The 23,420-nt window shown below is 55.7% G+C and overlaps 1 protein-coding gene across 1 annotated transcript in view; it reads left to right on the top strand.

The window, feature by feature from the left end:
• LOC104140618 (uncharacterized) overlaps positions 1-23,420 on the top strand; it is a 196,796-nt gene that overhangs the window by 1,461 nt on the left and 171,915 nt on the right. The window contains exons 2-3 of the mRNA XM_068930769.1: positions 2,952-3,166; positions 4,112-4,257. The gene's annotated coding sequence lies outside the window, so the exon portion shown is untranslated. The remainder of the gene's footprint in view (positions 1-2,951; positions 3,167-4,111; positions 4,258-23,420) is intronic.

The raw sequence follows: 23,420 nt of genomic DNA, 5'->3' as shown, positions 1-23,420 counted from the left end.
AAATCTACTGAGCTATGACATGCTTTAAAAAAAAATAAAAAAGCCCCGACAACCTTTGAGAGGCATCTGATCTTGCACGCTCCGGCAAAGCGGACGGAGGTTTAGCGCTGGGCTTGGGGGAGCTGCTGGAGCAGGGGAAAGTCCGATGGGTCCGAGGCTCCCGCGCTCACCCCTGCAACGTGTGCGCAGCCGTAAAACATCTGGGCTCGTGCCATCCTGGCTGGTTGGCTTGGCTTTTTATAAAGCGGCGTTAGTAACTTGCTTCGTTACATATTAAAGAAGGACTTTATTTCTGCAAGTGTAGACGAAACCAAGCACTGGAGTGTAACAGGCTCTTTGGACAGGAGTTTTCAGTATAAGCGCCAGCAGCTTTGCACATTTACCCTTTCCTGTAGGCTGCAGTGACCCAGGAGACCAACTGATGTGCCCACATGAGTGATTGAGTCAGACGTCTTTTAAGCTGACCCGAGACAGTACTGGTGCCGGATTTCTGCCCTCCAGGACACCAGGCAGGGTCGGTAGCAATGCCAGCAGTAACGGTGATTTCTAGAGAGGAGACACCGAGTCCCTTCCTGCAGCTCTCACCTTTAATGGGATGGTAGGTCGAACCTATTCAGCAGGTCCCACAGTCCAAGAGCATGGAGCTAGGTAGACACTAATGGGAGACCATCCTTTTCCCCACAATTGCATCCACGGGAGGCAGACGGGATCAGCTGGTTCAAGGATGCATTAGCCAAATTCACAGACGATGCTTCAATAAGCAGACGCTAACGGGAATGGGGTGGGGGAAGTACTCAAGTCTCCTGAAGGCTCAAGCTGAGCAGTGATTTTGAAGATCCAGCTTTTGGGAGGGTTCTGAGTCCAGACCAAATTTTGTGGATCGTTATTCCGGATCTGAATGGGGAGACTAGGACCTCCCCTCTCCGTACAGAGAGGAGCTTTCCCTTGTCGAATGTGGCCACCTCTGGGGAGGAACGCAGCCCCGTGGCGTGGGAAGGACAGGATTAACCGGGACGGCAATGGAAACCTCCTGCTATTGGATGCATCGGGGGAATTTTGACGGTCAGTCAAGTATGCGGAATACATACAGTATTCCCATTTTTAAAGGTTAAGTTAATGGCCCTGAGCCACGGGGCATGAGTGAATTCGGCTAACCTGCTTTTGAAAACTGAGATTTCAGCCTGCGATTTTTTGCAAGGCGGCCTATTTTGAAGAGGCACAGCCCGTCAGAGACCCCGTTGCCCGCGTCCCGCTCTGGGAAACGCCGTTCCCTCTGGCGTTTCCCTGTGCTGCGGTTGAGGAAGGCAGGGATGCTCAGAGCCGGCACGGGTCTGGCACTGAAGCTGCGAGGCCGTCCTGATGCTGAAGGTCTCTTGGAGGGAGCTGCAATGCACACAGCACCTGGCAGGATGGAGCCGTGGGGCATTTGAGGTGATGGGAACTGTAAAGGTCGTGGTGCGGGGCAGTGAAGATCCTCCTTGCAGCCTCCACCAGCCAACGGCTGAAACAGCTTTTATTTCCACGGTAGCTTCTCTGCAGTGGTGGTATCCACCCCTGAGCCACACGGACGGGCTGGCTCGACCCCTCGGCGAACACAGCCAAGGCCTGAAGCTCTCTGGCTTCGAAGGAGCAGGTTCAGGAAGGGTGGGGAGTCCAGGGGCGGTCGCCGAGGCAGGACGACACGTTGCGGGGGTTCCCCCATCCACAACCTCTCAGAGCTTCCCTGGTCTCCCTGGGCACCCACGTGCAAAGTTTCACGGGCTGGGGGAGATCCTGTTTCCCTGCTTAGCTCGAGGGCAAATTCAGGATCGGCACTTTAATTTTCCCTTTGCAATTTCCCTCCTTTGCCACTCCTCTGCCTCCCTCTGGCATCGTCCAACCTCCTTGCCCGGGGGGTAAACGCTTTTCGCTCGGCCCTCGGCCTTCTGCAGAGCTTGGCAGCGGCAGGGAGGGATGCGACGCGTCTCTCCCCGAAACTCATCCAGGCCGTTCAAGACGTCATGGAGCGGTGACTTTGCAGGCCACGATGTCTCGGCCTCAGGCAGAACTGTAGCCGGTTTCCTCCCCTCCGACTTGCCCCCCGTGCCCGGGTCCCCGTTTGGCTGCAGCTGGAAGGGACCGGCATTGCCTGAATAGACGGCACACAAAGGACGGCGCTGGAGCCGAAAGGCTGGGCGTCCCGCGGACCCGTGACCCGGCCTGTCTGGTCTGCAGCAACGGCGAGCCCAATGCGTCGCTGCGAGACCTGCTGCGTCGGGGTGGGCTTGCACGCTCCGAAGGTGCAAGCCCGGGCCACGCGTGCGCGCGTCCTCTGCCAAGCGCTGGTCGGCTTCTGCTGCTTCAGCGAACGTGATGGATGCAAACAAGCAAGAAAGGGGGGGGAAAAAAAATATACTGCGCTCGCCCCGGAGGAGAGCGAATTCTGCCTCTGCGGTTATTTCAGGTCGGTTGTGATACACAAACGAGGAAGGACGGGCTAGCGAGGCCCCAGGCGCTGCTTTGCCACGGGGGCGTAGAGGAGAGAGCCTGCCTTGATCCCAGTTCGTAATCCCTGTTTAATACTCCAGAGAAAGGTTCAGAAATCCACCGGCTCTCCTGCCAACGCGGCGGGGTGGAGAGAAATTCCACCGGTGCTTTCGCATGGAAAGTATGGCATCTGCGTCACCTGGGCAGATGTCCAGCCTGGGTAACTGTGGGTCGCCTGGCAAACCCCCGTGTCCTGCATCTTCCCGGGTGCAGCGGGGAGCTGGAGGTCCTCGCGGCCAGCCCCTGCTCCGGGGCAGCAAGCAGGGAGGACCGTCGAGGACCGCGCTCCTTCCGCGCTGATACACGAGCTACGATTTGGGCTCGTGGCAGATGAACGGGACACCTGGGTCGCCTTTCCGGGCCGGCTGGACCTGCCACGGTGGACAGGCCATGTTACGATCCTCACGCCTCCCTTCTGCTTGCAGCCAGCAGCATCGTCCAGCTGCATCCGAAAAGGAACCGAAAAGGCGAGAAAGCAGCCAGTGCGTCGGCCACGTCGGTCTCTGTCCACCCCACGAAGGCCAGGGCCATCTCTAAGGAAGCGGCCGAGATGCTGCTGCAGGGGCAGGGCGAGAGCGGAGAGTCGTGATGCCGCAGCCTCGGTTTCCCCCTTTCCAGGATGGAGCCGCTCTCCTTAGAGGTACGAGCTCGGCAGCGGGAGACGGGCTTTTGAGCCTTTAATGCGACGCGCGAGCGGAAAAGTCCTGGGCATGGGGGCTGCCGGGCGGGGGGGGGGAATCTCTGATGTCTCGTAAAAGGCTGAGTCCAGCCACTGGGACATTCGTACGATCGGTCTTTTCTCTTCCTGGCTGCCTGCTTTCAAGAAACATATAGGCAATTAAAAGGTTTGAGCTCCCTGCCTTTCCTTTCAACTTGGCTGAAGCGGCCCCAAGGCCGAGAGAAGGGACAGGCCCGCGTCCCTCCCCCGGCAACGTTTCAATCCTCTTCTAAGGAAACGGGATTTAAAAAAGGAAACCATTTCTTCGGGAGCCAGCGCAGGGGGAACGGAAATGCCCCTGAAGCCGACCCTGCTGGCCGAGGGAGACCTGCCGCCAGCCGGTCTCGCGCTCCCAGCGCGGCGCCGGGGCGGGCTCGGCGCGTGCACGCGGGTGCACGCGGGTGCGCGCGCGCCCAAGTTTCACGGCCGCTCCGTGTGGCCGGAGCAATCGCCCCGGCTTGGGCCCGAGCAACCTTATCAATCAAGCGTCCCTTGAAGGGGCTTGGCTGTTCGAAAGCGGGTCCCCCGACGGGCTCTTCCTGCCCAGCTGCGAAGCTGGCGGCGGCGGTGGGGAGGCTGATGGGATGGGGGGGGTGGGCTGGATGCAGGGCAAGGCTGGGGCTGGTGGTCTTGCTGCATTTTGGGCTTCGGGGTGGCTTGAAGCAGCAGTTTAAGGCAGTAAAAGAGGAGGGGGGCAGCTGAACCCGAGGAAGGACACGCTGGGCTCGGCATCCCACGCCGGGCAGCGGTCCAGCGGGAGCGCATAGCGTGTGCATTTGTCATCGCCCACGTGCTGCGGATACATAAGCAAAGGGATGCTTAGGAAGGGGGCTTGGCAACCTCTTCGTCTTTTCCGCTCTCATGCAGCCAACTGCAAACCTGCCTGCAGAGATACAACAGGAGAAGGGGCTTCATCCTTCCCGGCTCCACCTGAAAGCAGGGTCCATGGACCGCGGGGCCCGGTTGCCTCGTCCCCCGTGAGCTCGGTGTGCTGATCTGCTGCGATCACAGCGGTCTGTCTCTCTAGATATATGTTTTTTCCCCTTTGACTGGGATGACACCCACATGGGCGGCAAATGTCACACCAGCCCCTTGCCTTCACATAGACACGAGCTCGTGTCCAAATTCGGTCAAGGAGTTTAACCATCGGAGCAGTTTAGGATGTATCTGCAAAAAGCCAAGACAGGTTTGGAGGGCAAGGGGACCGGCTGGTGGTGAACTGAGCGCACACTAATGATGAGAATAGAGATAAGGCAGTTTGGGGGGTTTTTACTTTTCCTTTGAGACAGGAGAACGGTTTGGCTTAAATGGAGGTTGCCTAGTTGAATGTAATTTGGTATTTCCAAGCTTTATTGTGCTTTTCACAACTTTAATAATATTCTTGATGTCACTTTGCTGTGTATGATAGCTATATAGTGTCACATATAATGTTTAATACGTCTAACCATACATTTCTCTCTATCTGAAGTTGCCTAAATCCCGGAATAGCGTTTGTGCATGCGGGACCCTTAGCAAAAAGAAAAGTCTCTCGTATGTCCCTATACATCAAAACCCACCTACTCTGCCTAGCCTAAATACGCCTGCCTGCTTAAAACACACCGGCAGAAAATTGCAATGTGTATCTCCTAGCTACTGTACAGCTCTCCAGTGAAACCCTGGCATTCAAGAGGTGGGAGGCTGGATTTCTGGAAAATTCAAGGAGCCCACATGATGCAACTCCGATGCATTCTTGCGGAGTGAGGTCTGCTAATGTAATCTTCAGTGGGGGCCGTTAGCATTTTGCTCCAGATGTTAACGGGCTGCAGCTACTCATTTGAGATTTTCAAGGCTCGGACGTCTGTCCTGGCAGAGCTCTGGGGTTTGTGCTGCTTGTATTGCAGAGCCACGCTCAAGCGTCAGAGAGAGTTATGTTAATTTTAGGAGCAAATGCCGCTGTTTGTTAGTTTTCCTTTTTTGTCATTTTATAACTTGAAGAGAGGAAAGCTGTTGATTGTGCAACAGACCTTCTGTTTTCCATTTTAGAGTTAACCAGCGCTGTCTGCAGTCTTCACTGAAAGAACGAAAACTATATTTAGCGTCTGCAAATGTTTCTTTCTTGCTTCTTCCTAGCAAACCGCCCTCTGGCCGTTGGACACAGCAAGTCTCGCAGGGTCTGAGCTGTGCGCGTGGCTGAGCCCCGTTACGCTCGGCTGGTGTCCTGGCCACCGGGAACCTGAATGCCTTGCAAATAACTGGGATAGGACAGATAGGGTGGAAATACCTTTTGGCTATTCGTGTAGTTAAATTAGCCTGTGTGGGCACTGGTAGCAGTTTAGCCACCGTCTCCCATGTCAGTGCCGAGCCCGGGGTTATATTCATTCATAAGATGCTGATGAAGACGTGCTGTGACCCCTTGTATTGCTAAGAGAAGCACTAAACATTGGAAGACTTTTTTCCTCTCTCCCAAATCGATCCAGAAAAATCACGTAAGTCGCTCTGGTTGTATTGAGTCCTGACACTCAGGAGATGTCTTTGGCTGCATGGCTGCAGTAAGAACGGAAATGCAGATCCTGGAGCAGGGAAAGCCCCGTGGCTGCTATTGCCCAGCTGTTCAATGGAAGATGGCCTAGGGCTCAGCATCTGTGAGCTGGACCACACAGGGGAAGAGCTGGCTCACCACGTATGAAGATCTTCCTGTGTGGGTTTCCAAGCATTTAATAGAACTAGGCAAGGATGATTGTCCTGGCTTAAAAGTTGGGGAAACTGAGGCACAGATTGCAAGTCTGGGGCAGAACCAGAGCCCAGGTGTCCTGCATCGGGAGTCCTGTGCCAGTTGCCCTGGCGTGTGCTGCATCCCTTCTCCGAAAGGATGCTGAATGTTTTGTGGAGTTGCACAGGCATCTTCTCTCTCCTTGGACAGATAATCTGCCTGGAGGTACCATGGGATGCTGAACTGCTCTGTGCCAGCTGTTTCGCAGTCAGCCCCCCCCCCCCCCCCCAATTATCCCAACTCAAATCCCACCTGATGGGGATGGAAATGCTTTTATACCTGCTCTCAGGGCCAGGCAGGCAGCTGCATGGCACCCCATGGCCACAGAGCAGCCACTGTGCTACCCATCTGCATCCCTGTCTCCTCTCACTTTCTGGCCAGGCAGCAACAGGCTCTTGTTTTGTGTTTGCACAGGCCCTAGCACTACGGGACCGTCACCTATGATCCTTCTCCAGCTGGGATATCCAAGCTTTGCTTTAAGCAAGGAGCTTTCTGTTTCCCGCAGTGGGAGGGGGTGCACTAACTGCCTCTTTGCATCTCTGGCTACGGGGCTGCCCAAAGGCAACACAGTTCAGGCTCTCAGCCCGACCCATGGTAAATGAAACATTTCTTGCCTTGCGCCTGGGGTCTGAAAGGCTGTTTGCAAGCCCGGAGGAGGCGCTGGTGCTGATGAACTTGCACACAAGGGCTCTTGTTTAGCACGAGGCAGAGGCGGTTGGGCAAGCGTGAGAGAGGTGGGGTAGGAGGACGCGATGAATGGGGACCGTTGTTTCGCTCCTGATTACCTTTGGGGGATGCTGGACGATTAGCAGCCATGCACAAACGACTTGGGTTCAGTCTTTCAAAAGCTATTTGCACTTTTGGACGCTGTTGGCTTGGAGGACAAGATCTGTAGCCTCCTGTGATTACTCCTGGTTCAGTACCCAGTGGGATGCTTTGGTTATAAAGACATGCATGAATCAAAGCCTCTTAGAGCCGCCCTTCTCCTCCCCTGCATGGATCTGGCTCTGCCCCATCCAGTTGGGATTTATTTCAAGTTCATTTGCTGCCCGAACATAGAGAAGAAGCAGCAAAGAATGAAAGGCAGCTCCTGAGCTTTGAATAGCTCAGGGCATGAATCAAGGCCTGTAGTTTATTTAAAGGGAAATACTCAAATCCTAAATGTTCAAGATCACAGATATCTGATGAATATTGGTAATACCCAGCTGTGGTTACTGTTGACTGCAGTTTCCAATGCCAACACTGTATGCTGGACATACAAAATAGTGGAGAAATTGTAATTTATACATTGTGCAAATTATAAATTGTAAAAAAGCCCTGGACAACGGTTTGCTCCCAGGCTGGGACAGCTGGTGGGAGATCTCCAGATCCAAAATCCCAGTTTCTGTTCAAGCGCAGAAATGGTTCCTGCCCCAGCAGTCTCCTTGTAACCTGTATCTTTAAACTGCAACTCACCCAACACACATTCCATTCATGGTCCTTTTCTAGAAGAAGACCTCCCTGGCACCTTTTCAGTGAACATGCTTGTGATGAGAGTTTTGCAAAGTAAAATGCAGAACATTTGGTGTCTCCTATTCGGTTTGATTCATGGATGTTCTCCAATGCCAGCTTTTCAGGTCAGGTTTCAAATTTATTCAGGAATCCCTCATCCCTTTTTCTTCGTCTCCATTTTTAACTCCTGCTTCCTTTTATTTTTCAACTTTAGAAAGATTTTTCCCCCTTTTCCCTTCTCCAGCTGGATACAATTGCCAGGAGTCAGAGGAGAGCCATTTCTCTGGCTGTGTGATGGACCTTGTTGCTGCTGAGACTCCATGGGCACCTTCATCACACTGAAAGTGGTGCAGTTGCCCACAAGAGGGCTGCCCCATTCCTTCTCCCCCTGTCCCCTCTCCATGTTTCCTCTTCCTTCCTCACACCATGCCTTGTTCATACAAATCCAGGGAGAATCCGTTCAGTGAGTTGATCTGATGGTGAATTGCTCAGTTGTTACTGGTATTAAGAACTACAGGCAGATGACTAGGCTGCCTGCATATCTTAACAGCTGGGAGGTGAGCTTCGATTCTCCTATGGCATCAACATCCCGCAATCACTCCAGGAAGTGGGTAGCAAGGCCAGGAGGGGAATGGAGCCCAGAGCACCTAGAAACCATGGGCAGAAAAAGATGGATCTTCCCCTAGGGAAAAAATTGCTACAAGAGTGCTGTTGGGGGACAAGTACTGAGTGGCAGAGTCGGTCTTGGTGCTGGGAAACTCCTGTGTTTGCTTCATTTGGTGGTCATGACTGAGAATTTGGTGGGAACTGGGATGTATCTTATAAAGAAAGATTAGGTTTCCAACGGAGCAGGAAGGTGGGGAAGTCAAGGGTTGTCTCAGTGGGAAGTATATGTGAAGATGCAGCAGAGATCCCAATGCAGTAAGTGTTAGAGGCCTCGGTGGTGGTGGTGGAAGTTTCTGTAGGACATCACAACCCTACACAGCTCATCTGGCTTTAGCAATGAAATGTTAGGTGTTTTGTCAAATCTCTTTTCTTGGCTGGTGTTATGTATCCTATGTGCCCATGGTGAGATGAATTACCTGCTAGAAATGGCTCTCTGTCAGCTGTGAAGGAGCTGAGATGAGGAACTCACATGAACCAGGTGCTGATCTTCTGCATGGCTAAGACAATGAACAGCATCAGCACTCCTGCAGGGTTCCTCCCAAAACTGTCTTCCTCATTTGACTGCTTTGAGAATCTCTCCCTTAACTATACGTTGAAAAAGACGCTTGGGTTTTGATGTTGGCGTATTTTTATTCCTGGATTGGATAGCTGGCGGTTCTTTCAGGCCCACTGCACAGCCCCTCTGCAGCGTTACATGCACAGCTTTGGGAAGAATGGAGTTTTCATTCCAAGGTCATTCCAGGAGATCCAATTCTCTGTTTGTTTGGGATAAAGTCGGAAGGGGTGACTAAGCTAGCCAAAAGGGAAATCCACAATGCTTCATTTGAATGAAACATTTTGTTTCCTTTTTGTTTCACTCCTCTTCTGAATTAAAAGGCTAAATGTAGCCCCAAAACATCGTTTTCAGACGAAGAACATGAAAAAAATTTTGAAGACATCAAAATAGACTGCTTATTTTTTTTCTCTTTTTTGTCCTAATTTTTCCAGCTGAAATCATTTTCCAAATGCACCTCAACTTCAGATATATTTTCAGTCACTGTGACAGTGCCTTTCTTGGTGATTTAACTATTTAACAATTATTTTCTGTCCATCCCTTGTTCCGGCTAATAGAATAATTGGGTCTCCTGGAGGCAAATTCATTAAATGTGGGATGCATAATGAAGCCGCTTGCCCCAGGCTCTGATGCTGACTCACCACGTTCCTTTGAAGTGTTTCACCGCCATCTCCCTTTTCCTACCAGGGCACATAAAGCAAGCAGGTCAGGTCACGGCGTTTGCAAAAAAGTATGCAGCGACTGCATGCAAGGGGCTACAAATGGCAGCTGGAGTCATTTTGTGCATCCCTGTGTTCACACGCACACACATACGTGTTGACTCCTCTGATTATACTCAACCCATCCTACATCCTATCTGACTGATGACCAATACCATCCCCTAAACCTCCTGCCTGACAACGCATGAGAAGTGTTTTACAAACCAGGCGCTGTGATTGTGAGTTTTGCTGTTGGCTCACACAAGGTTCATGCTCAGAGGCCTGGAAGCTTTGTCTGGACAACACAATGGGTCTCCCCTTAGTTATCTGTGTGCTGGTTAGCTGGGCTGCAGATCAACTTTGTCAGCAGCATAGAGACACCCACATTAGCTCCGTGCCCTCCTGCTTAGGTCTGGTCATCACCTTAACCCGGCACATGCAAATGCAAAAATGCAGCTTGTGTCTGGTATGTGCCCAAGAGAAGATGTCCTTCCAGACCCTGGGTCACAGGGCAGCAGGGTCAGGAGACACCTGAAAGGCTCTGCAGGACCCAGCTTGGGTCCTGCAGGGCTGATGCAGATCTGGGGCAAATAAATCCTCATGGACATGAAGTTTTAGAGATGCGCTGAAATATCACCGCACCGTGTTCTCCAGCAGGTCTTGTAGGACCATATTACCTGTGTTTTCCCATTAGCTCAAGAGCTCCAGTGCTCTTGCTTCAGGTAAATCAAAAGTCATGTGTACCCTGATGTCACCTCCACTTTGCTATGTTAGGATGTTAACACACACCAGCCACAAGAAAATGAAGAGGTCTTAGCCTCCAGAGACAGTACTCCATGCTTCCTGAGCCTGTTTCCCCAAGCACTAGCGATGTATGAACAGCTTAGCTCCAGCCTCTTTCCCTGGAGCTAGGCTTTGGCGCTGCTGTTGGTAGCAAGACCCTTAGCATATCTGCACCTTGCACCCAGCAGCAGGCAGGAGCAACATTTCCATGGGAGACGGTAGGGCACAGTCAAGGGTGCAGAGATATTGTCCGTCCTTGGTGACAGCAGTATCCACGTGCAAAACCACAGCCACGTTGGCTGGTCTTTGCAAGCTGGGCTGTGCTGACAGCAAAGGGTGCAGACTGCGCCAAGGGGTTGTTTGAGTTTTGTGAGACCCTTATTGGAGCAGGAGTGCTGCAGATGCAATCACTGTCCTGAGAGTGAGATCTCCTGTGTGAGATCAAGGCAAAACCTCCCCTAGGCTTGACTGCGACCAAGGGTTCCTTTTGCCTGTCCCAGCCCAGATCCCACGCCCTGGGCTCTGCACTGGGAACATGCTTCTGGCTGCATGTGGCTGGGGCTGACAGCTTCCCATGCTTCCAAAAGCATCAGAAAACCACAAGAAACAGCTCGAACCCTGTTCTGCATTGCTGAGCTCCTTCTGATCCCTGGCGGAGACGGTGAGTACCCTTGGGAGAATAATAATGTTTGGGAAAAGTTTCCAGGATATAGCTGTCAGTGAAGCCTATAGGAAAGGGTGCACCAAGGCAAGAGAGACCAGCAGAAATAGATGGATTTAAAAATAGTTGAGACAGAGGAGACAGATTGGATAAAATTCCACAGCTGACAGAGAGATGGGACGATAGAGATCAAATTAGCATGCTGCGGGATTAATTTCGGCCCTGTTCCTACACAGGCAGTGAGACGCCAGGCCTGGCAGGGCTCTCTCCAGCCAGCCAGAGAACCGGCTTTGCCCTGCAGAGACTCCCCGGGGCCTGCGGCACTCCGGCCTCAGCCCTGGGGACATCCCCTCTGTGCACCGTGGCCACACGCTGCCGTGCTCCCACGCAGCGCCCCGATGGCAGACCCGTGACCACCGGGCGACTGCGACGCTGCTGCCGCTGCTCACATCAGTGCCCCTGTCCCATCTTTATGGCATTATAAATAATGGGAGGTTCTGGGCTCGGGAGCAAAGTTAAGGTGGCTGCAACCCAGCACAGGCTGCTCTGCGAGATTGCCTGCGGCTGCTCCCAGCCCCAGGGAGGGACCGCGGCTCTCGCCTCCCGCCAAAGCCTTGGGGGCCGGTAACCTTCAGGCTGCTTTTTGCCGTGTTCCTCACCACCAGGAAGCGATGGGAGGACAGCAAAGGGGGCACAAGGCAGCCAGTGTCTGCAGGACACGCGGGCCAGCTGGACCTCTGCATTGCTCCCTGGGATCACCTGGAAACAGCCATGACCTGCTCACCGCCTCCCCTGATGCAGCACACGTTTCATACTGCCCGTCCCAGACTAAACCCAACCAACGTCCCCTCCTTGCTGAGCACCAGATCCTCCCTAAACCCATCCAACATCCCTTTCTGCTGGACTCCAGATCCCTGGCTAAACTCGTCCAACCTCCACTCCTTGCTGAGCACCATAGTCCTGGCTAAACCCATGCAATAACCCCTCCCTGCTGAGTGTTGGGCTAGCAGGGTCTGGCTCCCTGCAGAGCAGTGTTGCCTCCAAGTGGAGCTCCCCTCTTGCTGTGAGGATCCTGGGGACGTGCTTCCTACCTGCTGGGCTCGGGAACCCCCCTCCTCCTCCGCCACAGCCCATGTTATAATCTCAGTGCTCCCTCAACTGCTCAGCTCCTGCAGCGTGCAGCGGTCTATGCTGCAACAGGGATCTCCAACCTTTGCTCTTCAAGAGCCCACACTGCTGCGGAAGGCACCTTGGGACAAAGGAGGATGAGTCAGGGAGCTTCTTTCCACCAGATAACCCATGGATGCCCCACAGCTTGTGGTGGGACAGGTCTCTCATGGCTGCGTTGCCTTCCACACATGGCACACACCCCAGGCCTGGGATACAGATGTGAGAGCCTCCCTTTGCAGGCAAGAGGCTTTTCTCCTTCCACTTGCTGCAGGGCTGATGCTTGTCCTGGCCAGTCCTCCCCTGTGCAAGGAGGAGAATGTGCTGAAGAGCTGGCTGGGGCCAAATAGTAGACAGGGTTTGACCTTCCTGGTGCAGGTGCCAGAGCTCGGGGGCTCATGGATGTTAACTGCTGCCCACCCTGTTCAGGCAGAGCGAAGCCACGAGTGTGAGCACCTCGTACAAAGTGCTTGCAGTTCTCATAAACGTCTCACAAGGGCTTTCTTCACCACTGTGGATGCTCTAGCCCAGTATGTACAGTATTGCCACTGCTTGTACCAGGCTACAGTCTTCGTGCTGAGTGTGTAAGACCTCAGGAACGAGGCTTGTTAGATTTGCTTTGTCTGAACTTGCCTTGATTTGCCTGCAGCTGTATTTTTTCTCTTTAATCTTGCTGTAACTGCATTTTTCTAAAGACTGGGTGGCTACAGCTAATTTGTTTTACTTTTGCTTATCTTTGTGGGGTGTAACCAAAGTTTTATATAGCCTGTAGAAACAAACAGTTATTCTGCGTAGAGTGAAATATTTATGCCTTCCCTATACTGGTGGAGGGTGGAAGAATAGAGGCCTGATGTGATAGCAGAGGGCCTGAGTGGTGGGAAGAGAGGACAGGCGCTGGAGCGCCGTGGCTATCACCCATAGTGTCAGGGCACTGCAATGGCTGGCAGCACCATAAGGGATGGGGATTTGGGAGCTAAAACAATAACAAGGCTAGCCCTGGCCCCAGGCTCCAGTCCCTTAATCATCTTTGTAGCCCTTTGCTGGACTCACTCCAGTAGGTCCATGTCTCTCTTGTACTAGGAGCCCAGAACTGTACTCAGCACTCCAGATGTGGCCCGAGTAGAGGAGAAGGATCACCTCCCTTGATAGGCTGGCAACGCTGCCTAATGCAGGCCAGGAAGCTGGTGGGCCTTCTTTGCCATGAAGGCACATTGCTGGCTCATGTCCAACTTGTTGTCCACCAGGGTACCCAGGTCCTTCTCTGCAAAGCTGCTCTACAGCAGATCAGCCTCCAGCCTGTCCTGGTGCAGGGGTTTATTCCTCCCTAGGGGCAGAACTTAACATTTTCTTTTGTTGAACTTCATGAGGTTCCTCTGCCCATTTCTCCAGCTTGTTTAGGTCCCTCTGAATGAGAGCACAATCCTCTGGAGTATCAGCCCCTCCTCCCAGTTTTATGTTGTTGCAGAGTTGCTGAGGATGTACTTTGTGCCATCATCCAAGTCATTAATGAAGAGGTTTAACAGTATTAGACCCAGTACTGACCCCTGGTGTACACCAATAGTGACTGGCCTCCAGCTGCACTGTGTGCCGCTGATCACAACCTTCTGAGACTGGCAGTTCAGCCAGTTTTCAGTCCACCTCACTGTCCATTAATCTAGCCCACACTTCATCAGCTTTACTAAAGCCTGGTCAAAAGCCTTACTAAAGTGCAGATAAACAGCATCCACTGTTTGGCCCTCATCTACCCAGCCAGTCATCTCATCACAGAAGATCATCAGGTTGGTTAAGCGTGAGTTCCCCTTTGTAAATCCATGCTGACTATTCCCAGTAACACTCCTGTCCTTTACATGTCTGGAAATAGCATCCAGGATTAGGTGACCCACCAATTTCCCCAAAAATGACGTAAGGCTGACTGGCCTGTATTGCCCCAGATCCTTCTTACCCTTCTTGAATAGGGGTGACATTTGCTTTCTTCATATTTACTCGGTCCTCAGGTCCCTCTCCTAATCACCATGACCTGGTAACTAATCATTAGAGCAGATCATTAAAATGTTAAAGAGTAATGTTAATACCAAAATGGGATTTTTTTTTTTTCTAGATCTCTAGCTCAAACAAGATGGAGCTTGTAAGTGTCCTTCTGAGACCCAAAATGGAGCCAAAAGGAGGAAGAGCAAGAAGCTCCAGAATGTACAAGTGTCGGAGGGGTGCAGCGGACCTCACAGGTTTTCCATGCCCATATTGCACTGCTGAGGGACAGCTACATTCAGTGGCTGCTCCAAGGGGGATTGTAGCCACAGAGAGATGATTATGGCCATGGGTAGTCCAAGGTCACAGGATTTCAGAGGGTCTTGGTGGGGCGGAGCCTGACTGGGGCTCTTGTGGCAGGAGCTGCCAGGCACTTGCTCTTGGTGGATCTGAGCTTTGACATGAGCTTAGGTGGTAAAGAGCCACAGCAACGAGGTGACTGCTGCTGTGTGACAAAGGGTGGGCCGTGTCTGTCCGCATTGTGTGGCAAAGTGGGCGGGGGGGGGTGATGGAGCCCAGTACACTGTGGTGGCAGGAGAGGAGGCATCTGTCAGGGGTCTGGTGGCTGGTGTTGTCTCAGGCTCTGAGGTTGCTGCTGGGCTGCAGGTGGGCTTGTCACGTCCTGGGCATCCGGCAGCATTTGGGCAAGTGTTGCGGGTGTGAGGGCTGGGGACTGCAGAAGGAGTTGAGAGGAGGAGGAAGGAGCTGGAGGTTGTTGTGGGGCTGTTGGTAGGTGGAGTCTGGAGAGCGTGCAGATGGTGTTTGAGGCAGAGGTGTTGGGTGCAAGGCCTTGGGGAGTGTGACCAGTGGCATCACCTGCTGCGTGGTGGAGATGCCTCGTGAGATGGTGCTGCTTGTGTGTAGGGTCTGGGAGGTAGGTGTGGCGTGTGGTTTGGGAGAGGGTAAGTGTTAGTGTTTTGGGGGTGAGTGGAGGGCAGGCGAAGCGGTGTGAGAGCAAGTGGTGATGTGGGGAAGTGGTGGCGCTGCGAGGGCTGGGGACTGAAGGTGGAGGTGAGAAGGGACGGGAGTCTCTCCTGGTTGATGTGGGGTCATTGCTGCTGGGTGACTACAGTCTGTGCAGGATTTCCACCTCCACGGTGGAGCGGAGAGGGTCAGTCTTGTTCGGCCGACCATCTGGCAGAGGACTGGAGGTCTGGAGAGGCTACTGTGGCCAAGGGGAGTGGAAGGGCATTGGACGTGGAGGTTTGTGGTGGGGCTGTGGCTGAGGCTGTGCGGGGCTGTTGTGTCTGGATGGGGCGAGAGCTTGCTGTTGGTGGGTGTGAGCTGTGGCATGAGACCCGTGGTGATGGCAACCATAGTGAGGTGCTGCTGTGTCATAAAGGGGGGCCGTGTCTGTGTGCATTGTGTGTCAGAGTCGTGGGGTGATGGGTGCGAGGTGGTGTGCAGTGTGCGGAGAGGAGGCATGTGGCAGTGGGCTGGTGGCTGGTGTTGTGTGAGAGTCTGAGGTTGTTGCTGGGCTCGAGGTGGGCTTGTCAGCTGCGCGACATGGGTCAGCATTTGGGGCGAGCTCGTTGCACAGAGGCTGGGCAATGAAGTGTGTGTGGTGAGTTGTAGGGCGAGAGGGCCGGTAAGTGTGGGCAGTGTGGAAGGAGTGGTGAGCTTGGGTGGCCCTTGGGGATTGTTTCCCGATGGAGGTGCCATGAGAGGCAGGCTGGAGTTGTGCAGCGCTGTGGCAGAGAAGAGCGTCTCGTGGTGCAACATGTGCCGTGCAGTGGGGAAAAGTGGAAGGGTCTGCTGGAGGCCTGCACTGTGTTGCAATGAGGAAGGCATGTGTTGCGGGAGGAGTAGGAGGAAAGGTGTGGGAGGTGTTGGGTGGTGGTGGAGGTGCGTGCCTGTGGAGAGAGTGTTGCTTGTGTGTAGGGTCTGGGAGGTAGGTGTGGCGTGTGGTTTGGGAGAGGGTAAGTGTTAGTGTTTTGGGGGTGAGTGGAGGGCAGGCGAAGCGGTGTGAGAGCAAGTGGTGATGTGGGGAAGTGGTGGCGCTGCGAGGGCTGGGGACTGAAGGTGGAGGTGAGAAGGGACGTGAGTCTCTCCTAGTTGATGTGGGGTCAGTGTTGGCGGGTGACTACAGTCTGTGCAGGATTTCCACCTCCACGGTGGAGCGGAGAGGTTGAGTCATGTTCGGTAGACCCTCTGGCCGAGGACTGGAGGTCTGGAGAGGCTACAGTGGCCATGGGGAGTGGAAGGGCATTGGATGTGGAGGTTTGTGGTGGGGCTGGGGCTGAGGCTGTGCGGGGCTGTTGTGTCTGGATGGGTCGGGAGCTTGCTGTTGGTGGGTGTGAGCTTTGGCATGAGCCCCCGTGGTGATGGCAACCATAGTGAGGTGGCTGCTGTGTTATAAAGCGGGGGCCGTGTCTGTGTGCATTGTGTGTCAGAGTCGTGGGGTGATGGGTGCGAGGTGGTGTGCAGTGTGAGGAGAGGAGGCATGCGGCAGGGGGCTGGTGGCTGGTGTTGTGTGAGAGTCTGAGGTTGTTGCTGGGCTGCAGGTGGGCTTGTCACGTCCTGGGCATCCGGCAGCATTTGGGCAAGTGTTGTGGGTGTGAGGGCTGGGGACTGCAGAAGGAGTTGAGAGGAGGAGGAAGGAGCTGGAGGTTGTAGTGGGGCTGCTGGTAGGTGGAGTCTGGAGAGCGTGCAGATGGTGTTTGAGGCAGAGGTGTTGGGTGCAAGGCCTTGGGGAGTGTGACCAGTGGCATCACCTGCTGCGTGGTGGAGATGCCTCGTGAGATGGTGCTGCTTGTGTGTAGGGTCTGGGAGGTAGGTGTGGCGTGTGGGGTGGGAGAGGGTAAGTGTTAGTGTTTTGGGGGTGAGTGGAGGGCAGGCGAAGCGGTGTGAGAGCAAGTGGTGATGTGGGGAAGTGGTGGCGCTGCGAGGGCTGGGGACTGAAGGTGGAGGTGAGAAGGGACGTGAGTCTCTCCTAGTTGATGTGGGGTCAGTGTTGGCGGGTGACTACAGTCTGTGCAGGATTTCCACCTCCACGGTGGAGCGGAGAGGGTCAGTGGTGTTCGTTAGACCCTGTGGCCAAGGCCTGGAGGTCTGGAGAGGCTACTGTGGCCATGGGGAGTGGAAGGGCATTGGATGTGGAGGTTTGTGGTGGGGCTGGGGCTGAGGCTGTGCGGGGCTGTTGTGTCTGGATGGGGCGGGAGCTTGCTGTTGGTGGGTGTGAGCTGTGGCATGAGCCCCCGTGGTGATGGCAACCATAGTGAGGTGGCTGCTGTGTCATGAGGCGGGGGGGGGCCGTGTCTGTGTGCATTGTGTGTCGGAGTCGTGGGGTGATGGGTGCGAGGTGGTGTGCAGTGTGAGGAGAGGAGGCATGTGGCAGTGGGCTGGTGGCTGGTGTTGTGTGAGAGTCTGAGGTTGCTGCTGGGCTGCAGGTGGGCTTGTCAGCTGCGCGACATGGGTCAGCATTTGGGGCGAGCTCGTTGCACAGAGGCTGGGCAATGAAGTGTGTGTGGTGAGTTGTAGGGCGAGAGGGCCGGTAAGTGTGGGCAGTGTGGAAGGAGTGGTGAGCTTGGGTGGCCCTTGGGGATTGTTTCCCGATGGAGGTGCCATGAGAGGCAGGCTGGAGTTGTGCAGCGCTGTGGCAGAGAAGAGCGTCTCGTGGTGCAACATGTGCCGTGCAGTGGGGAAAAGTGGAAGGGTCTGCTGGAGGCCTGCACTGTGTTGCAATGAGGAAGGCATGTGTTGCGGGAGGAGTAGGAGGAAAGGTGTGGGAGGTGTTGGGTGGTGGTGGAGGTGCGTGCCTGTGGAGAGAGTGTTGCTTGTGTGTAGGGTCTGGGAGGTAGGTGTGGCGTGTGGTTTGGGAGAGGGTAAGTGTTAGTGTTTTGGGGGTGAGTGGAGGGCAGGCGAAGCGGTGTGAGAGCAAGTGGTGATGTGGGGAAGTGGTGGCGCTGCGAGGGCTGGGGACTGAAGGTGGAGGTGAGAGGAAAGGGGAGTCTCTCCTGGTTGGTGTAGGGTGGGTGGTGTGCAGAGGCGCAGGGTTTGCGCAGGGTTTGCAGCGTCTGTGTTGGAGCGTAGAGGGAGAGCGGTGTTTGTCGGCGGCTGTGTTGGGGCATGGGAGTGCGTGGAGGGCTGAGCACAGGCGTGAGGAGTGTAAGGCGTTGGGAGGTGAAGGGAGGTGGTGAGTCTGGTGTTGAGGATGGCCGGCCGGGGCTGTTGTGGCAGGAGGTGGCGGGCACTTGTTGTTGGGTGTGAGCTGTGGCATGAGCCCCCGTGGTGATGGCAGCTACCACGGTGAGGTGGCTGCTGTGTCATAAAGGGGGGGCCGTGTCTGTGTGCATTGTGTGTCAGAGTCGTGGGGTGATGGGTGCGAGGTGGTGTGCAGTGTGCGGAGAGGAGGCTTGTGGCAGGGGGCTGGTGGCTGGTGTTGTGTGAGAGTCTGAGGTTGTTGCTGGGCTCGAGGTGGGCTTGTCAGCTGCGCGACATGGGTCAGCATTTGGGGCGAGCTCGTTGCACAGAGGCTGGGCAATGAAGTGTGTGTGGTGAGTTGTAGGGCGAGAGGGCCGGTAAGTGTGGGCAGTGTGGAAGGAGTGGTGAGCTTGGGTGGCCCCTGGGGATTGTTTCCCGATGGAGGTGCCATGAGAGGCAGGCTGGAGTTGTGCAGCGCTAGCGCTGTGGCAGAGAAGAGCGGCGCGTGGTGCAACATGTGCCGTGCAGTGGGGAAAAGTGGAAGGGTCTGCTGGAGGCCTGCACTGTGTTGCAATGAGGAAGGCATGTGTTGCGGGAGGAGTAGGAGGAAAGGTGTGGGAGGTGTTGGGTGGTGGTGGAGGTGCGTGCCTGTGGAGAGAGTGTTGCTTGTGTGTAGGGTCTGGGAGGTAGGTGTGGCGTGTGGTTTGGGAGAGGGTAAGTGTTAGTGTTTTGGGGGTGAGTGGAGGGCAGGCGAAGCGGTGTGAGAGCAAGTGGTGATGTGGGGAAGTGGTGGCGCTGCGAGGGCTGGGGACTGAAGGTGGAGGTGAGAAGGGACGGGAGTCTCTCCTGGTTGATGTGGGGTCAGTGTTGCAGGGTGACTACAGTCTGTGCAGGATTTCCACCTCCACGGTGGAGCGGAGAGGTTGAATCATGTTCGGTAGACCCTGTGGCCAAGGCCTGGAGGTCTGGAGAGGCTACAGTGGCCATGGGGAGTGGAAGGGCATTGGATGTGGAGGTTTGTGGTGGGGCTGGGGCTGAGGCTGTGCGGGGCTGTTGTGTCTGGATGGGTCGGGAGCTTGCTGTTGGTGGGTGTGAGCTGTGGCATGAGCCCCCGTGGTGATGGCGACTACCACAGTGAGGTGGCTGGTGTGTGACAAAGTGGTGGCCGCGTCTGTCTGCATTGTGCGGCATTGTGGCCGGGGGGGTGATGGGTCCCGGTAGTGTGCGGTGTGAGGAGAGGAGGCATGTGGCAGTGGGCTGGTGGCTGGTGTTGTGTGAGAGTCTGAGGTTGCTGCTGGGCTGCAGGTGGGCTTGTCACGTCCTGGGCATCCGGCAGCATTTGGGCAAGTGTTGCGGGTGCGAGGGCTGGGGACTGCAGAAGGAGTTGAGAGGAGGAGGAAGGAGCTGGAGGTTGTTGTGGGGCTGTTGGTAGGTGGAGTCTGGAGAGCGTGCAGATGGTGTTTGAGGCAGAGGTGTTGGGTGCAAGGCCTTGGGGAGTGTGACCAGTGGCATCACCTGCTGCGTGGTGGAGATGCCTCGTGAGATGGTGCTGCTTGTGTGCAGGGGCTGGGGACTGAAGGTGGAGGTGAGAAGGGACGGGAGTCTCTCCTGGTTGATGTGGGGTCAGTGTTGCCGGGTGACTACAGTCTGTGCAGGATTTCCACCTCCACGGTGGAGCGGAGAGGTTGAATCATGTTCGTTAGACCCTCTGGCCGAGGACAGGAGGTCTGGATAGGCTACTGTGGCCATGGGGAGTGGAAGGGCATTGGACGTGGAGGTTTGTGGTGGGGCTGTGGCTGAGGCTGTGTGGGGCTGTTGTGTGCGGATGGGTCGGGAGCTTGTTCCTGGTGGGTGTGAGCTGTGGCATGAGCCCCCGTGGTGATGGCGGCTACCACAGTGATGTGGCTGCTGTGTCATAAAGGGGGGGCCGTGTCTGTGTGCATTGTGTGTCAGAGTCATGGGGTGATGGGTGCGAGGTGGTGTGCAGTGTGAGGAGAGGAGGCATGCGGCGGGGGGCTGGTGGCTGGTGTTGTGTGAGAGTCTGAGGTTGTTGCTGGGCTCGAGGTGGGCTTGTCAGCTGCGCGACATGGGTCAGCATTTGGGGCGAGCTCGTTGCACAGAGGCTGGGCAATGAAGTGTGTGTGGTGAGTTGTAGGGCGAGAGGGCCGGTAAGTGTGGGCAGTGTGGAAGGAGTGGTGAGCTTGGGTGGCCCTTGGGGATTGTTTCCCGATGGAGGTGCCATGAGAGGCAGGCTGGAGTTGTGCAGCGCTGTGGCAGAGAAGAGCGGCGCGTGGTGCAACATGTGCCGTGCAGTGGGGAAAAGTGGAAGGGTCTGCTGGAGGCCTGCACTGTGTTGCAATGAGGAAGGCATGTGTTGCGGGAGGAGTAGGAGGAAAGGTGTGGGAGGTGTTGGGTGGTGGTGGAGGTGTGTGCCTGTGGAGAGAGTGTTGCTTGTGTGTAGGGTCTGGGAGGTAGGTGTGGCGTGTGGTTTGGGAGAGGGTAAGTGTTAGTGTTTTGGGGGTGAGTGGAGGGCAGGCGAAGCGGTGTGAGAGCAAGTGGTGATGTGGGGAAGTGGTGGCGCTGCGAGGGCTGGGGACTGAAGGTGGAGGTGAGAAGGGACGGGAGTCTCTTCTGGTTGATGTGGGGTCAGTGTTGCAGGGTGACTACAGTCTGTGCAGGATTTCCACCTCCACGGTGGAGCGGAGAGGTTGAATCATGTTCGGTAGACCCTCTGGCCGAGGACTGGAGGTCTGGAGAGGCTACAGTGGCCATGGGGAGTGGAAGGGCATTGGATGTGGAGGTTTGTGGTGGGGCTGGGGCTGAGGCTGTGCGGGGCTGTTGTGTCTGGATGGGTCGGGAGCTTGCTGTTGGTGGGTGTGAGCTGTGGCATGAGCCCCAGTGGTGATGGCGACTACCACAGTGAGGTGGCTGGTGTGTGACAAAGTGGTGGCCGCGTCTGTCTGCATTGTGCGGCATTGTGGCCGGGGGGGTGATGGGTGCGAGGTGGTGTGCAGTGTGAGGAGAGGAGGCATGTGGCAGTGGGCTGGTGGCTGGTGTTGTGTGAGAGTCTGAGGTTGCTGCTGGGCTGCAGGTGGGCTTGTCACGTCCTGGGCATCCGGCAGCATTTGGGCAAGTGTTGCGGGTGCGAGGGCTGGGGACTGCAGAAGGAGTTGAGAGGAGGAGGAAGGAGCTGGAGGTTGTTGTGGGGCTGTTGGTAGGTGGATTCTGGAGACCGTGCAGATGGTGTTTGAGGCAGAGGTGTTGGGTGCAAGGCCTTGGGGAGTGTGACCAGTGGCATCACCTGCTGCGTGGTGGAGATGCCTCGTGAGATGGTGCTGCTTGTGTGCAGGGGCTGGGGACTGAAGGTGGAGGTGAGAAGGGACGGGAGTCTGTCCAAGTTGATGTGGGGTCAGTGTTGCAGGGTGACTACAGTCTGTGCAGGATTTCCACCTCCACGGTGGAGCGGAGAGGTTGAATCATGTTCGTTAGACCCTCTGGCCGAGGACTGGAGGTCTGGATAGGCTACTGTGGCCATGGGGAGTGGAAGGGCATTGGATGTGGAGGTTTGTGGTGGGGCTGTGGCTGAGGCTGTGCGGCGCTGTTGTGGGCGGATGGGGCGGGAGCTTGTTCCTGGTGGGTGTGAGGTGTGGCATGAGCCCCCGTGGTGATGGCGGCTACCACAGTGATGTGGCTGCTGTGTCATAAAGGGGGGGCCGTGTCTGTGTGCATTGTGTGTCAGAGTCATGGGGTGATGGGTGCGAGGTGGTGTGCAGTGTGAGGAGAGGAGGCATGTGGCGGGGGGCCGGTGGCTGGTGTTGTGTGAGAGTCTGAGGTTGCTGCTGGGCTGCAGGTGGGCTTGTCACGTCCTGGGCATCCGGCAGCATTTGGGCAAGTGTTGCGGGTGCGAGGGCTGGGGACTGCAGAAGGAGTTGAGAGGAGGAGGAAGGAGCTGGAGGTTGTAGTGGGGCTGTTGGTAGGTGGAGTCTGGAGAGCGTGCAGATGGTGTTTGAGGCAGAGGTGTTGGGTGTAAGGCCTTGGGGAGTGTGACCAGTGGCATCACCTGCTGCGTGGTGGAGATGCCTCGTGAGATGGTGCTGCTTGTGTGCAGGGGCTGGGGACTGAAGTTGGAGGTGAGAAGGGACGGGAGTCTCTCCTGGTTGATGTGGGGTCAGTGTTGCAGGGTGACTACAGTCTGTGCAGGATTTCCACCTCCACAGTGGAGCGTAGAGGGTCAGTCGTGTTCGTTAGACCCTCTGGCCGAGGACTGGAGGTCTGGAGAGGCTAGTGTGGCCATGGGGAGTGGAAGGGCATTGGATGTGGAGGTTTGTGGTGGGGCTGGGGCTGAGGCTGTGCAGGGCTGTTGTGGGCGGATGGATGGGTCGGGAGCTTGTTTCCGGTGGGTGTGAGCTTTGGCATGAGCCCCCATGGTGATGGCAACCATAGTGAGGTGGCTGCTGTGTCATGAGGCGGGGGGGGGCCGTGTCTGTGTGCATTGTGTGTCAGAGTCGTGGGGTGATGGGTGCGAGGTGGTGTGCAGTGTGAGGAGAGGAGGCATGCGGCAGTGGGCTGGTGGCTGGTGTTGTGTGAGAGTCTGAGGTTGTTGCTGGGCTCGAGGTGGGCTTGTCAGCTGCGCGACATGGGTCAGCATTTGGGGCGAGCTCGTTGCACAGAGGCTGGGCAATGAAGTGTGTGTGGTGAGTTGTAGGGCGAGAGGGCCGGTAAGTGTGGGCAGTGTGGAAGGAGTGGTGAGCTTGGGTGGCCCTTGGGGATTGTGTCCCGATGGAGGTGCCATGAGAGGCAGGCTGGAGTTGTGCAGCGCTGTGGCAGAGAAGAGCGTCTCGTGGTGCAACATGTGCCGTGCAGTGGGGAAAAGTGGAAGGGTCTGCTGGAGGCCTGCACTGTGTTGCAATGAGGAAGGCATGTGTTGCGGGAGGAGTAGGAGGAAAGGTGTGGGAGGTGTTGGGTGGTGGTGGAGGTGCGTGCCTGTGGAGAGAGTGTTGCTTGTGTGTAGGGTCTGGGAGGTAGGTGTGGCGTGTGGTTTGGGAGAGGGTAAGTGTTAGTGTTTTGGGGGTGAGTGGAGGGCAGGCGAAGCGGTGTGAGAGCAAGTGGTGATGTGGGGAAGTGGTGGCGCTGCGAGGGCTGGGGACTGAAGGTGGAGGTGAGAAGGGACGTGAGTCTCTCCTAGTTGATGTGGGGTCAGTGTTGGCGGGTGACTACAGTCTGTGCAGGATTTCCACCTC

The sequence above is a fragment of the Struthio camelus genome, chromosome 1, assembly GCF_040807025.1.
Source record: "Struthio camelus isolate bStrCam1 chromosome 1, bStrCam1.hap1, whole genome shotgun sequence".
In the NCBI taxonomy this organism is placed as follows: Eukaryota; Metazoa; Chordata; class Aves; order Struthioniformes; family Struthionidae; genus Struthio; species Struthio camelus.
This window is presented reverse-complemented; position numbering and strand designations above follow the sequence as displayed.